Genomic DNA, 13,879 nt, shown 5'->3' with positions numbered 1-13,879 from the left:
GTATGGACTCTCTTAATCTGGAACAAAAGTGCCTTTTTCTGGTTTATTTTATTCACTTCCAAAGTGGAATAAGATTGTCCAAACAGGGCACTATTCTAAAATAGCTACTGTGGAATAGCTTATTCTGCAATAGGTATTTTGTTCAGTTTCCACATATAGTCAATCCCTAAAGTGCTGCATGCACCTGGTGCTGGCCCTCCACATGTGGGTGAATGTTACCCTATGTGATTAAGGCATGGAACTGGGAGATCTGAACTCTCTTCCATTGACTTGTGTGGCATTGGGTAAATTGCTTCACCTCTATGTGCCCCGCTTTCCCCATCTGTAAAAGTAGCTAATACCACTTATCATTCCTCCTACAGATGCAGGGATGATTAATTCAATTATGTTGTTGACCAGAATTTGATGGGTTAGTTGTTATGGCTCGCCACTGATCATATCCAACCAGAAGATTTATAGGTTCTTGTCCAATTCAGACTAGAGGGTTCAAGAACTCAAAGTTCTAAATCAGGAGAGGACTCTCAGGGTGCTTGGCAAGAACACATACACTGAGGACAATACCAAATTGATAAAACCTTTATTGAAATTAACATAAAAAATTAGAAATGCAATGAAACTTATGACTGCAAAAAAGTAAAAAAATTCCAACACTCCTGGTGGTAACATTTCTATTATAAGTACCTTAACCTATCATACTCTCACCCTTCCTTGAGGGCCCGGCAATAGCAGGTGAAGGACCAGCCTCACTCCTGGCATGCTCAATAAAATGATGGTGCTGGTTTCCCCAATGGTTAAGAATGTTGAGTAGTTATACTGTACTGCACAAGCTGAGCTGATAGGGAGATAGAAAATAGAATTAATACATAGACTAAATGATAGTCTCTAGAGTATAGGAGAACTGGAAAAAGCATTCCAAGAAACTGAAGCTTCAGGAGTTAGAAGAGCCTAGAAGCTAAAAGAGCTCTCTTACAGGTATTTTATGGGATCCTGACCCATGTAATTCAGGCCCAACCTACTACATCCAAATATTATTTCCATACCTTAAGAAATGTATGGGTACCCTTATCCTATAGGTTAGTAGATTATGACATTTACTTTCTAAATATATTAATAAGGATTGTCTCACTCCAAAACTGCCAACGTAGGCTCCCTTGATGACCTCCAAGTTGTGGTGTACCCTGCAGTTACCAACCAGTTGTAGATGCTGGATAAACCTGTGATGTGATGTGGATAGTTCCTCCCTTTGGTTCCGCAAAGTTCAGGGACCATTTTTATCTGTGCCAAAGGTTGCCAACTTTTATACTGACTTATTCATAACTGATTGTACTTTTTGCTATATAGCAGATCTTACCAGATCTTACAGGCCGGTAGGCTTCTTGCATTTCAGCATTTCAGCAAAACTTATTATCAGGAAACACATGCCTCAACACATCCTAAATTCCAAGGAATTGATACTTATAAACTATAAGAATAAAATGGATTAATTTCAGAAAAAGAAACATATTAATTGATACTGCTGGCTGGATTAGTAGGATATAATAGCTAAAAAAATAATCTTATGGGCTACAGTGTTTGCAAAGCATTGTGAGATCTTCCATAAAAGATGATCTGGAGGTGGAACCTGCTGGAGGTGGAATAGCGAGTAGACACTCTTCTTGTCTCCATTTGATTCACATTGAACTCTTTGCAATTGTTATTTAAGGGCCGAGGACTGGATGTGCTCTATAACTGAGACACTGCCAGAGGCAGAACATTTCTTCAGGTCGGTGGGTTGGATAAATGTGAACATCCCCCAGTTTCCTTTCTTCCTCTAATTTCATGCATCTGGACTGGGTCTGGTCTTCCCAGCCTTGCATCACCAGAGAATACAGACAGCTATAGACCAGTTCGACTTTACCCAAACTGGGGCTTGTCTACACCACACAGCTTCAAGCGACAAGGCTGTGTCAACACAGCTTTGTTGCTAAATGTCGGCATGTGTAAATGCTCTTTGTCGGCGCTTTTGCGGACAAAATACTTCCAGCCTCACGAGCGGCGTTCACTTTGTCGGCAGGAGAGCGCGCCTGCCAACAAAGCCACGTTCACACTGCCACTTGCTGCAGCAAAATTTTTATCTTTCTGGGGGAGAGGGACTTTTTTAAGTACCTGTGAAAGACAAAAGTTTTGTTGACAACTTGGCAAGGTAGACAAGCCCAAGCTTGAGGTATGTTCATTGCTTTGCCCTCAAAGAAGGTTTTCCATTATTGTTGTGAATCCTGGCCCGTCTGGCAAGCAGAAAAACCAAAGCCAATGTCACAAAGTCACCAGCGAACTTCCAAAAGAGCTTCCCAAATCCTAGTCTCATTGTGCCCAGAGAAAGGTAATGAGTCAGATGCCAGAGAAGGATTCTACATATATTAAGCATGAGATGAGTAAGTGGATGCAGCTGGAGTTTGGCAGCATTTAAAAGGATTACAGATAGAATTACTGAGCCTTGAAGAAACTGGTTAACCTTATTGTCAAGGTGACATGCATGGACTCAGGGCCTGAGAAGTTAATAAATGAACTAATGTAAAGATAGTTAATTGGCTGGTGAGACTGCAGGGCATTCTCAGGACAGGAATGAATTCTTCCCCTTTGTCTCCTTTCCTTGTTCCCTGTGCATGTCTCTCCTTGTTCTCTCCTCACTATGGCTTCCCTGCCCCTTTCTTTCTCACCTTCTCCTGGATGTTCTGAAGACTTTCATCTCCTTCCACACTCTGTTCTTGCACAAGAGGCATTTCAGCGGGTGTGCTATGGAGAGGGAGCTGCGTGTCAGGGATTAGTGGGAAGGATGCACTTTCCTAGATTCATAGGTTTTAAAGCAAGAGGGACTGTTATAATCACCCAGTCTAACCTGTTTGAACACACACTGGCTGATCCACTCACACTATGCGATCCTAAATCCCGGAGAGGTGGATCTGAATGGTACTATCACACCAGGCAGAAAATAATATTGTTACCAAGCAGCTAATCAACGTTTGGAGCCCTGAGAATGTTCAAATTGGGAGTAGAAATTGATGATGGAGTCTGGTATTTTCTTTGATGCAATCTTGTTTCTTTACAAGGAATTTACACCCTGCTTCTCCACATGCAGGAGGAATCAAAATCAAAACAATTTCTTAGCTCACAGGCTCAAACTTCTTTCAGCCAGCACCCCCTACCTAGAATCTTTCTCTACGCTTTTTCCAGGGTCACACCTAGCTTACCGGCTGCTGCTTGGCTTGCTTTCAGAGGTGAAAGTAAGCCGGGTACAGTCCGGTGCAGCATACCAGCAAGAGCCAGTATGCCATGCCAGACCAGACCAGCTTCCCCAGGCTGGCAATTTAAAGGGCCCGGGGGTAGGAATGGCAGGGCCGGAGGCCTAGGCTTTTTAAATCGCCAACTGAGCCTGGCTGCCGGAGCCCTGGGGTAGTGGTGGCAGGGCTCCGGCAGTGATTTAAAGGGCATGGGGCTCCACTGCGGTAGTGGTGGCCAGAGCCCCAGGCCCTTTAAATCGCCGCTGAGCCCTGAAGCGCCAAGCTGCCTCTGCAGCTGTTAGCTCCAGGGGTGATTTAAAGGCCCCAGGGCTCCCAGCTGCAGCCGGAGCCACTTGATTTAAAGGGCCGGAGTGTTTAAAGGCCCTGTCTCTTCTGGTTGAGACCACACCTATTCCAGTTAAGGCCACCCCCCTGCTCAGGACTCTGGCGTACCAGTAAGTCTTTAAGTTACTTTCACCCCTGCTTGCTTTCTCTGCTTTCTGTGGACATGTCTACACTGCAATAAAACACCCGCGCCTGGCCCATGTCAGCTGACTCAGGCTCGCAGGGCTAGGGCTGCAGGGCTACAAAACTGCAGTAGGGATGTTCAGGCTCGGGCTAGAGCCTAAGCTCTGGGGGCGGGTTTCAGAGCCTGCAGCCTGAACCCAAACTAGCAGACATGGGCTCTGAGACTCAGTGCCACAGGTTTTTTATCGCAGTGTAGACATCCCCTGTTAGGCCTCCTGTCTACCAGGTTTTGATCTGCCCAGGCACCTGTGGTTGTCTCTGAACCGATTTCGAACAGGACAGGGTAACTGTATGGACAGTCTCTTTAAATGGAGTTTATCTAATGACCCGCGATGCAGCTGCAGTCAACTTCAGACTATGTCGCATATCAGGGTTGAGTGCCCACTGACTTATATTGACGGCTGGCTACAGCTCTTCACCTGGTTGATGATGACGCCATTAAATGGCTGGGCACATTGCATGTACTGCCAATGATGAATAGGCCTTGTTTTAGGTATGACTCCATAACTGTCCCTTATGGCAAACTTAAGTGAAGGGCACATTCGTACACCAGTTTCGGTGCAGTTTTAATTCAATTCATAACAAGGTTTAACCCAACTCATAACAATATTCTACCTTAAATCATTTGCACTCCAACAGTAGCCACTTCTACAACATGGACTTCATTATCACCTGCCTAACCTGCAGCAGAATGCAACTGTGCAGGCATGAACAGACTCAGATCCCATACTGCCTAATCATAGGTAATGAAGGGAGAAACGTCATTATCAGTTTATGTAATGGAACTCATACCAGCCTTCTTAGCAGAGATGAATTAATAACTCACAGTGACTAGTTCAGTGGTCCCCAAATTGTGATCTGTGCAGAACTGGCTGGTCACACAGTCCTGGCTCCTCCTGCTTTTTTGCAGCTACTGAATTCCATTAAAAGACAGCTACAGATACATGAAATAATGTCATAATGTTACAGTTATACATAGGTTATTACTGTAGCTGCCGGAGTAATGTTATGAGACCATGAAGAGTGTTGGGCTGCATGACAGCCAATCAGAGAGGACAGGGTCCAAGAAATAATCACTCTTTAAAGATGTAGTCCACAATGTAAAATGGTGAAGAACCTCTGACATATTCAATGAATTCATCTCCTCGTTTTGTGTTCACAAATTGCCAGCAGTTTCAGCTTTCCTTTAATTTGTTACTCAAAACCGTTTACAGAATAACTTCTGTAAATAATTCTTGGTTCCTTGATAACTCAGGAATGGTTCATTTTAACATATTAATTAGCATTTATAAGCTGTCGCTGAAGTGCACTCTGCTGTTTGATGGAGTGACTTGTAGCTGTGACACTAGACTGATACACAGGAGATTGAGGTTCAGTTCCAAGTTCTGCCACAGAATTTCTTGTGTGACCTTATCTCATGCCATTTAACTTCCCTGTGCCTCCATTACCCATCTGTAAACTGGAGGCAATAATTCTGCCCTAGTTATTGGACTGCAAGTTTTGTAGAGCCAGGCACTGTCTCTCACTGTGCGTCTGTACAGTGGCTAGCACAATGGGGCCGTGATCACAGTTGGAGCCTCTAGATAACATAATCTACATAATACAGACATAATACAGACGTGTCCCTCCGATGAGCGTTACGTATATACACAAACAGAGACAATTACCAAAAAATTATTATAAAATTTAATTGTGTCTAGCACTGGAATAGCTATTGTATGGGACAATCCCCCACAGGCAAAGGCTGGACTGCATGTTCTAATAGGATGTATCTGCTGCTAACATTAGCTGTGATTTAGTAGAAAGTGGATCATAACTTTAATGTTAACATCAGGAGAATAAATCATTAATCCATTAGTGCGCGGCTTTTCTCTCTCATGCCCTGCCCAGTTCTCATCATGGCCAGGCCTTTTGGAGATCCCACTGCCTCATGCTTCATTTAATGAGCAGCAGGCTTGGGATGATTGGCTGGCTTGGCTGCAGTTACTCTTGGAGCATGGCCCAGGGTCAACGTGAGACGTCAGGAGAGTCTCATAATTAGCCAGCTTGACATGAAGGCGTTTCAAAGAAAAACAACAACAAGAGAAAGAGCCCTTTGTGAGCGAGATCTTGGGCAAGGGACAAGCCAGCTTGGCTGGGGTGGAGGCATCACTGATGTTTCTTCTTCACTGCTGAGACTAAGGGAGAAATAACAGGAGAGGGCGAGAAATCGCCACTGAAGGACTTCTGGGAAGGATTCTCAAAAGCAGTCACTCTGCATTTGGCTTAGTTCTGCACCCACTGAAGAGCGTGGTAAGACTGCTGGTGACATCAAGAGGGGTCGAGTTAGACCAATGCTCAGTGCATCTGAAAACCGCACTGAGATTAACCCCAGTTTATCACTACAGGAGACTTTACAACGTCAGAGTGACACCCCCAGAAAGGCCAGGGCCTGCTTCTATGAGGCTCTGATCTTTCCCTTGGCATCAGTGCGAGGTGTGAGCTGTCTGCACCTCGCAGGATCAGGCCACTGGTATGTGCCAAGGATTACGGATGGGTTTCCTGACAGAATTGTGATTGGACACCTTCCACACCTGTCACCTGAACACATCAGCTGTTTCTGCAGAATCAGAACGGTTTAGCTGGGTGCAAAGTCCCCACACTGCTAACGGCTAATGGTGATCCTCCTCTAGATTAAGTGCTAAGAGCCTGGGTTATAGCCAGATTCTACAGGACGTTGAGCAGGACGTCAAACACAGCTTCCAGCAGTAGCCCAGTGCCCCAGTGACCTCCCACAGTGCCATCCCAACAGTCCTGCCTCCTACTCCAGGTGAATCAGCTCCCCCTCGTGTCCCCCCTCCTCCACGCACACATTACACATACTCAGCTCACTCCTCCCCCAGGGGACAAGCCCAAGGAGGCTGCATACTGCTGGAGGCTAGGCTGAGGATTGGCAGCCATATGGATTTGGGTGAAAAACAGAAAAGCTGAAAGCAGGAAATGGAGGCATCTGGTTAACAGAGCTAGCAGCTTCAAACACCTGTGTAATTTTCTACAGATCAAAGGACCTGTTGATAGCAGCCATTAATACCTTCCAGCATAACAACACGCTCATCTCAGGTCCACCCTTCCTCCCAATACAGTTTTAAAATGTTGTCACCCTGAAGGAGAAAGGGATGGGGTGGGACAGAGGAACGAGGAGGTAAGGGAGTGTGCACACAGAGCCCCTGGCATGAAGCAGAGAATGGGGGGCCCTGGCATGGGAAGAAGGGAGCACACAGATCTCCTGGTGGGGGAAGAATGGGGGATCCTGGAAGCGGGGTGGGAAAGGGAGGAATGGGGGTAAAGAGAGTTCATACAGAGCCTCTGGTATGGGGGCAGAGAATGGGGGATGCTGGTATGGGGGAGACTGGTAGGGGGCACACAGAGCCCCTGATGTTGGGGAGAATTGGTGACTGTGGCAGGAAAAAATGGGGGGTGCAGTCGACAGAGAGAGCCTGAAGCATGGACCTGGTGCAAGACCTGAGGTCTGAACCAAAGTTATGCTATGAGCAAAAGTCAGGCCCTGTCAAAATGTAGACGCTTGCCTGCAAATTCAGTGTCTGGTACATGAACTTACATATTCAGTGGCTAAAACACACAGAATTATGGCAACACATTCCAGCAGGCAAGCACACGGACACCCCAACCTAACACATGCTGGTTTGGCAGAAGGGATGAACAGGGATGTGTTGTCTGAAACATCAGGAGTAAAGTACAAAGCCAGGTGGTGAATAGGGATGTTTTATCTGAAGCATCAGGCGACTGCTACAAGGGGAGGTAACAAACATGTCATGAAACACATGAGATGGTAGGTAAGTTGTTTATCCCAGATTGATTGTCTCAGTCTATAAATGTTGAAATGCCTCGCCTTAACCTTTCACCTGGCATACAGGGAGGTGGAAAGTCCCACTGGTTCCTGAGCTGGTCCACTGTAACGGGCATATGTGTGTTAGTGTACCTGTAGCACAACTAGGGCACTAGGACCATGCTTTATTAATAATAAACCTGGCCGAATGCCTTCACCACCCAATTGTGTCTGTGTCTCTTTGGGCAGTTTGATCAAGGTGTGCTGGGTCGGCTATCTGGCGAGAGCTGGCACAGCACACAGAGAGAGCTAACTGACAACAGAGGAATGAGGGGAAGAAGGCATAGGTAGAATGAGGGGCATGGGGAGAAGCAGGAGGAATGGGAGGGCGCAGAGCCCCTGGCATGAGGGAAGGTGGGTGGGGGAGTTCCTGCAATAGAGGGGGATGGGAAGGTGGCACACAGGAAGCTGGAGGTGGGTGGCGGTGCAGGGAGTGCAAGGAGCTCCTGGCATGTGCTGTGAGCTGAGTCAACAGAAGCAACAAAGTGTGACTCCCTCGTATTTTTAACACATATTAGAGGAAGGCAGGGAAGTTTTCCAAACGTGGAAGCAGAAAAAAAATTCCCCAAAACACAGAACTACTGAAAATCTGACGAAACAAACAAGGCCAGGATGCAGCATGGCAAAGCAGAACCAGACCCCAATGTGAGCTAAAAAATGCAAAGTGAGACTCACATCCTGGTCTGGCTAGATGCCATGAAATGAGAACAATTCACTCACGTAGGTCTTGGTTTCTGAGGCAATGGAATGCCAAATATTGCGCAATGCTATTGATTGAACGACAGCTAGAAGGCAAAGCTATATCTGGATTTACTTATCTCGGTAGCTAATAATATTGTCTGATGTCCATATTTCATATTTTGTGTGTCCAAAATTCCTGCCAGTATACTTGAGCTTTGCACTTATAAGGGCAGTTACTTCTCTGCAGGGTGGAACTTCCCTTCAGAAGCCTGGTGGCCATGGAAATGCACTGCAGGGTTAAAAATATACATATAGAGAGAGAGAGACCTATCTCATAGAACTGGAAGGGACCCTGAAAGGTCATTGAGTCCAGCCCCCTGCCTTCACTAGCAGGACCAAGTACTGATTTTGCCACAAATTCCTAAGTGGCCCCCTCAAGGACTGAACTCACAATCCTGGGTTTAGGGGGGGGCCAATGCTCAAACCACTGAGCTATCCTTCCTCCTTACCTGGGTTCTGGTAGATTTTGTTTTTTTAAAGCCTTTAAAGTTCTCTTCAGCAATGGAGTATTAACCCTGGTGTCTCGGGTAAATTCCAGCTCAGGAAAATGGACTCTGGCTTTCTAAATTCTCCCTGCTGTCAGAGTCTTAGTATCATGAACTGGGCTGAGAAAACAGCGCTTTTCGAGGAGAGGGCTGTTTTTGTGATTAGATCATGGGCCTGGGACTCAGGAGATCATATTGAATTATGGGCTCTGCCACAGATTTTGTGTGTAACCTTGGGAAAGTCAAGGGCCTACTAGGTGCTGGGGACTTCTAAAAAAAAAAAAAAAAAAAAAATGGCCAGTTCATTTAGGTGCCTAAGAGAGAGCTGAGTTCTTCTGAAAATCAGCCATTAATCTCTCTTTCTCCAAAATGGGGATGATTATTCTTCCATTGCTCACAGCTGGGTTATGAGGAACTAAGCTGTCAATGTTTACAAAGTATTTTGAAATCCCCTGGTGAAAATCTTGGTTTCTAAGCAGACTCCAGACCACCATTGTTTTCAGATGGGTTGAGCCAATCAAGCTCTCTGCCTGGTTACTGCAGATTGATTGATTTTCTTTCTCCAGATGAATTCACTGGATACAATCCTGTCTCACTGGAGGTAATGGCAAAGCTCTCTATCCCAGGCTACTGGCACATTAATCGATTTCTACAAAACACTCCATAATATATTAACACAGGGCTCTCCATCACTCTCCACTGAAGAAAAGTGTAGTCCTCCTGAAATACCTTCCTGATCCTGGACAAGGGGCATGATTCTCCATTGCCCTAAGACTCCTTTATGACTCTGGCACAGGGGATATGCTGGTAATGATGGAGAGGATGTGACCTGAGAACTATTGTGCTTTAGCTCTTCTGGCTGTTAATGAGCTTGGGGGGCCATGGACCATCTGAAAATATGTTAGAGCAAATGTGAGCTAGCTGGGGAGGCTCCCAGCCAGGCCCACAATACTTGGAGTGCAAACGGGCATCCCCTCTCCCCATTCATGCATCTCTGCTGGAATCTAGAAGCTGGCCCAACATCTCCCAGCCCATCCTCCCACAGACTGAAATTGTCCCTCTAATTGATGCCCCCAATCCATCATCGTCCTCCCCAGAAAAGCCTGGGCAATCAAATGAGGCCTGCATATTGCTCTAACAGAGTGAATGTACCTCAGTGGGAACTGATTCTCCAAAGTAGCATATTCTTATGCCCAGTTTGAACAGCAGTAACTTAGAATAAGGGGAGAAATAGTTAAGAGGGATCCACAGGAAATAAACAACAAAAATGAGGTTTCAATTATTTTTGCAGTGTTTGGGGGGGCATGGCAGGAATAATATCCAGTAAATTTTTACTGAAGTCGGAGACGTTTTGTCAGCTGTTTGATTCAGCCAGTTAAGCAATAAGCACTCCTTGCCAGTTGTTGCCAGTTGTTCCCAGTGAGCAAAGATTGTGAAATCGATTGATTGCATAAAACAGATGTTAACATTTTTGTAACCTGAAAACACACAGGCATGAAAAACACATTCCCTATGTGACACCCACAGATTCCTCCTGCACACACGTGGCTGCTAATGAAAACCAGCAACATGAATGCAGCAGGGAAGATGGCCAAGGAACAGCCAGACAAGTGGTAGCTGACCTTTCACAGGATCTCACAGAGAGCCAATATAAGGTCTATGAACCACTTAAATCCCAACCCCGTGGGCTGAAGTGGGATTTAAGTGATCCACAGACCTTGTACTGGCTTTCTGCACAGGAGTGGATTTCACCCTGAAAGCAAAGCACAGGACTCTGATATGTATGACCGATCTGCCTTGTAAATTGTCATCTTTATTCTCCTTCTGGGAGCCCCATGTCAATGTCAGAGGTATGTAATGTTCAGTTTAGTCTTTTTGGTGTTATTCTCACATGTACTCTTGGGTTGTTCCTGATCCTGGATATGACTCAAACACTACCTTGAAAAAGCATCACAATTACAATTAATTCATTCTTAGAAAGACTCAGTAAACACCCCTTCTCTCCTGTTCATCTCCAGCAATTGACCAGGTGGAAGATAAAGGCCTTGTGGCACTTGATCAAAACAGGAGGGGATAACCCCAGTATCCTTGACCAGCATTCCCTCTCTCAACGATACAGGTTCCAACGTCCAAGGCTCCATGTATCAAATACCAAGCATGGTCTCTCTGTCATGTATATACCAAGCTCAGCATCCTGTTGTCAGTGACAGACCAGCCACCATATCCTTCTACGCAGTCACTGTGGTTCTAGTATATAGATCCCTGCTTTGTAAAATGTTTTGTGAAACCTTAAACATGGAATGATCTAATCTAATCTATCTATTGGGTTTGTAATGTGCCCATTGCCATCATCCCGCGGCCAATGCATGACTATAAATCAATTCTAATCTCATTTAAAAACTTTTAAAACATTCATCAAATGTAGAGATGGGTGACACGTACCTGAAATTCATGCCCAATACAGCTGATCTGTAAAAGAGGTATAAACATCAGTGAAAAACCCCACATACACACAAACAAACAAAAAGTGTATATAAATTTCCCTTTTCATGGCAATTTGCTGGTTTTATTGTTGAGGCACTAAAACTGATTTGAAAGATAATTATGCATCCACGCAATATATTGCCACAGTCACTTAAAAAAGCATTTGGCTAGATCCAAAGTTGGTGTAAATTGGCTTAGCTTTAGAGCAGGTAATGGGTTTACACTGGCTGAGGATCTGGATCTTTAACACTCTCCAGAAAAGCCTTTATTTTTGCTACTGTCTTCTGGAGAATCCAGAGGAATGTTAAAATGGAAGAGACCAGAATGTAGTCTAACCCTCAGGAGAAGAAATCATAAATTACTACATCTGCATTGCTTCAGCAGTAAGGAAGGCCCCAGTGGTCTGTTATCATTCACGTAATGACTGGCCTGGACAGTTAAAAGTTAGAGGGGAAGAGGAGGGTAGAATGTCTGGTCCTTATCTGATAGATAAAGCTACAGCAGTTGTTATTGATATAAAAACTTGAGTCATATAAATAAGTGTAAAACCTCAGGGACCTGAGCAGCTGTGTTTTGTGATATGCTTCATGGAGAATAACGGGTTGGGACCATAGATGTTAGTGGTGAAAGAATCCTAACTGACCACACAGTCCGTCTCCCTGTCAGTGAAGGATTATTCCTTATTGCAAATGTATTAGCGCTTTTGCCAATTCAAGGGCTTAATTTTCAGGAGGCTGAAAGGGTCATGCACAGTGGTGAGTGAGCATTTGCCTGCCTCTTCTGAACTAAAACTAGACACAGCCACAGATGGGATTTTTTCAGTTGGATTGTGCTATTTCCAGCACGGAGGGATGGGCATGTGAGGAGGGAGGTGTGTGGAGGGAGTGTCCTGCATAGACCCTCTCTTTCCATGCTGAATGGATGGGGTACCATCTCCACAGCATCACCTTCCATCTGAAAACCCTTCCACTGGTGATCCAGGATGGAGTCTCCAGCACAAACTCAGGCTAAGTCAACCAGGCTTTTTCCTGCAGGCTCCTGGGTGGTTCACACACACTGAAGCAAGAGCTGCCATAAAACAGCAGAGGATGTATCATGCTTCCTGCAGGTTCTGTGCAGCCAGAGCTTTGGCTAGCTCTGCTTGGGGCCAGTTCACCCTAAAAACTATTACCATGCCTGAATAGGACAGCGAAAAATTGCAGATACTGATACAATGTTGGACATAGCTTGTATTGGTTTACACTGATTGTTAAACCATGTTCAGTATCATGTTAACTAACAGGGTGGTTCAGACACAGTGACATAAATGTAGGGTGGCCACTCGTGCACCCCTAGAATACCGGACGTTCTGGCACGACCAGGAATGGCATGATCCCACCCCCCAGGTGTGATCTCATGTGCACAATGTGTGTGAGGTCATGTTGGTTGGGGGCAGAGCAATGCGCTGTTCAGAATGCCATCCCCTGTCCATGATACTGGACAAAACCAGTTTTATCTCAGTACCGGACAGGGGACAAAGCATTGAAAATTAGGGCTGTCCAGATTAAAACCAGACGAATGGCCTGCCTACTTTAATATAGACAAAGCCTTTACTGATCACAGGACCATAGCAATGTCACAGATGATCACCAGCGTAGCTGTGTTTGAGATCAGTGGCACAAGATCCTTTTGCCCCGCCTCCTCTCATGACCTAGATAACACACCCTGAGAGTAGGGAGGAGCTAGCCGTGTTGCAGTCTCCTCCAGGCAAAGGGCCTTATGATTTTGGTCCGTTTTAAAACTGAACGGCAGGAGCTGAGAACAAAGGCTTTCCTGGAACACTGGCTGGGCTTGAAATTTGTATAGCCAGGATTTTGAAAGACTCTTTGAGCCAGCAAAGCAAACATTACCAAAGAATTGCTGAGTCATATAAACAAGCAACTAATTAAAACATTAAATAAATCTTATACGTAACCTTTCTATTTAACCACCGTCCAGGCTGGCTTGGCTCCAGGGCATCTGACCCAATGGGCCTTATGATCCTCTTTCTATGTGATGCAATCAAGGGTTTGCTTGGGCCTGTGTATTTTTTTTCTTCTTCCTCTATTATTTATTTATGTAGCTGAATTTTATGCTGCTGAAAGGTGCCAGCTTGAATACCCTGAAGCCACACAGGTATGGCACAGGCAGCAGCACTATGCCTCTTAGCTCTACTCACGTATAAACTTTATAACACTGGACTCAAGAGAGCTGGTTCTATCCTTGGCTGTCACTGGCCAGTGGGGTGACACTAGGTAAGTCACTTTAGCTCCCCATGCCTCAATTTCCCCATCGATAAAATGGAGGTAATGATCCTGACCTCATTTGTAAAATCCTTTGAGAGCTACTAATGAAAAACAGCTGGGTATTATTACTGTTATTCCAGACCAAATAATAACAATGATTAGAGATGGGTGCGAGAAGCAAAGTTTGAAACTTGATCCGAACTTCCCTAAAGTTTGGAGGAGTTCAGATCCGGA

The 13,879-nt window shown here is 45.2% G+C and overlaps 1 long non-coding RNA gene across 1 annotated transcript; it reads right to left on the bottom strand.

Annotated features, from left to right (window-relative positions):
* Window positions 1-5,448: 5,448 nt before the first annotated feature.
* LOC142047321 (uncharacterized) lies at window positions 5,449-11,711 on the bottom strand. Its single transcript, XR_012656536.1, has 2 exons — window positions 11,340-11,711; window positions 5,449-6,751 (listed from the first exon to the last, which is right to left on the bottom strand). It is a non-coding gene; the product is annotated as an uncharacterized LOC142047321 (long non-coding RNA).
* Between the last annotated feature and the right edge of the window lie 2,168 nt (window positions 11,712-13,879).

Source organism: Chelonoidis abingdonii, chromosome 9 (genome assembly GCF_003597395.2).
Source record: "Chelonoidis abingdonii isolate Lonesome George chromosome 9, CheloAbing_2.0, whole genome shotgun sequence".
Classification (NCBI taxonomy): Eukaryota; Metazoa; Chordata; order Testudines; family Testudinidae; genus Chelonoidis; species Chelonoidis abingdonii.
This window is presented reverse-complemented; position numbering and strand designations above follow the sequence as displayed.